A 3,025-nucleotide genomic window follows, 5' to 3' on the forward strand; every position below is an offset into this window, starting at 1 on the left:
TATATATATATATATATATATATATATATATATATATATAAATGTATGTATATTTTTTCAATGTGTACAAATAACACGAGAAAAATAAATGATTTGAAAGATGTGACTGATATTTCTACCATGTATAATGACAATGTAGAGATAGCCATTGTTGGATTGTGGTGGCGGTGGTGGTATTGATTTGGTGCTTGTTGTTTAGCCCTAGGTCAGACCGGATTGAGGAGAACTTAGTTGCAGTCATTTAATGGCAATGACACAGTGTTACAGAAGAAAGAAAGAAAGATAGATAGATAGATAGATAGATAGATAGATAGATAGAGAGATACCAGCATGTAAGCAAACATGACGCATATAAGTAATCACAGAGTTTTAGTAGTATACATACATACATACATACATACATAGAAAAGCATCCATATATATATAAATATATATAAACATAAATACATGAAGTGAATTTGTGGTTTATTATGTATTTGTTTCGTTTTAACTCTGACATGCTAACGACATGATAAGAACGTCTTCCATGAAGAGGATACATTCTTTGAAATACAGGTACTTTGAAGTACAGCAAACTGGTTTCATGCCTAAACCCGATGAACCAATGTTAACTAGTGTCACTAATACAATGTATTATTTCACATTGTGGCATAATAATATCGCAGCAATAAACTTCTGGTAGAGTGACAATGAAATGATTGTAGCTTTATGCCATAAAATCAATTGCTGACTCCATTCTCTTTGTTAATATTTACATTTATATATGTTTACATTATCTATATAAATATATATGTCTATGTGTACATACATATACATACATGTTTACAAAAGTATATGCGCACATACATACAAATATGTATGTATATATATACATTGTATGTATATTTACATACATATATGTGTACTTACAGCAAATATGTATGCTACGTGTCTTTGTATATATATTTTTATTTTGTGAGAAACACTTTTATGTTTGAAGCTGATGAATTTGTTCCACTTTCTTTCTAAATCATTTGACACAAGCTGCAATAGTTCTGTTTATTTTTGTATGTCTCTGATAATGCCTAACGAAACAGTTTGAAGTTTTCTAAATTCACAGCGTTTCTACTTTCTTACTGCAACAGCATCTCTGTTTCGTTGCTCGTCTTTTGCGTTTGAAAGTTCATTCAGCTTTGTTAATGCTTTGATATTCATAAATTTTGATGACTTCCTATACATTAAAAGCTTCATAAGAGACTTCTTCATCACAGTTACAACCTGAATAATTCTTTTAAGATAAGTTGCAGCCATACTATGCAACAATGACACTAAAGTTTGATTCAATTTTTTTCCACTAAGACCAATAAAAATCTTTCTTTCTAGATTTTCAAACAAGGTCTCCATTAGTAAGTGGAGGCCTCTACTAGTAACTGGAATAGCCCTGTTTATCTTTTGTAATTGGAAGTCCATTCTGTTATCGTCATTGTCTCATAATGTTTTATTGTTCATAAATGAAGATAATTTGCCCAGCATCACAACAGCCAAAACAAATTTCAACGCTACTTCAGTGTATAGTCTAACACAGTATCTGTAGTCGACACAGTGAAATGATTTGATCTGGGTTTGGGCTAAGGTTAGGAACACTTTGAAATTACAGATTAAAATTTCAGAAGGCTAAGGTGTGCTAGTGGCTTCCTCGTGTCTACACAAGAAATGTTGTTCTTCATGAACTTCTACAATGAATCATACCTGTGTGGCATTCTGGGAGTGAGAAATATAATTTCCTTATTTTCCTGTTATTTTGGCATTTTTATTTACTTCCTCATACTTTTATTATCAACTTTCACTGGGTGACTTTTTCAACAATAACTCCATCATTATCGACAATTCAGACACTATAGTATCTCTCTCTCTCTCTCTCTCTCTATATATATATAGATAGATAGATAGATAGATAGATAGATGGATGGATGGATGGATAGATAGATAAACTTACTTGGAAATGGATATGTGTGTACATACAAATATGTATACACACACATACATACATGAAATTTTACAAAGAAAACAAAAATGATGACGATGATGATGGTGGTGGCGGTGGGGGAAATGGAGGTAATAAATTTTACTGTTACAACAACAACAACAACAGCAGCAGCAACAATATTATCTAACTATTATCCAACATAATCTCCATACTCTGCGACTGAAAGAAATTTCCAATAGAAACAAGACAAACACCTCTCCCCACCACCTCCCATCCCCACCGCCCTCATCATATTGCATCGGCAGAAAAAACTTATTTCCAAGAAGAAAAAAAAATGGTAAACAGGAATGGTAAAAGAGATGCCATGTTTTGAACGAAGATGTTTGTAGGACGTTATTGTTTCGAGAAAGCCTATATCTTTCCTATGATTGATGAATAACAGGTAACATCACTCACACACACACACACACACACAACAAGGAAGGAAGTCTGCTATCTCTCTCCGACCAAAAGAACTTCCTGTTTTCCACTGATTAGCGCTCTCTCTCTCTCTCCCTCTCTCTCTCCCCCTCTCTCTATCTCTCTCCTGTTATTTCCAATCTCATTATCTAGTTTCATTTTCTTTGAAATTTTTATTCAGCAATTAACAAATTAAGATAAAATAAAATGAAACAAAAACTAAAAATGGAATTCTTTGTGATTTGGATGGCGGCAGGGTATCTCTAAGCTGTTATAGTTGTGAGGGTGATGCTGGCAGAGGTTTATGCTTATATATACACCTGTATCTCTCTCTCTATATATATGTATTTACATCCATGCAAGCATAATTTTATAAATTTATATGCTCAGAAATATATATGCAAACGTGTGTGTATATATAAACACACACACACACATAAAATACGTTTGTGTATATGCATGTGTTTCTGAGTATATATATATATATATATAAATATATATGATTATGCTTGTATGGATGTAAATACATATATGGATATAAATACAGGTGTATATATATATATATATATATATATATGTATATCATCATCATCATCATTT

The 3,025-nt window shown here is 32.0% G+C and overlaps 1 protein-coding gene across 1 annotated transcript in view; it reads right to left on the reverse strand.

Moving 5' to 3' along the window:
* The window catches only part of LOC106884054 (fibronectin type-III domain-containing protein 3A), a gene marked incomplete at its 3' end in the record, with an annotated part of 245,776 nt that overhangs the window by 146,915 nt on the left and 95,836 nt on the right, over positions 1 to 3,025 (reverse strand). The window lies entirely within an intron of this gene.

This window comes from Octopus bimaculoides, chromosome 19, assembly GCF_001194135.2.
Source record: "Octopus bimaculoides isolate UCB-OBI-ISO-001 chromosome 19, ASM119413v2, whole genome shotgun sequence".
NCBI classification, from domain to species: domain Eukaryota; kingdom Metazoa; phylum Mollusca; class Cephalopoda; order Octopoda; family Octopodidae; genus Octopus; species Octopus bimaculoides.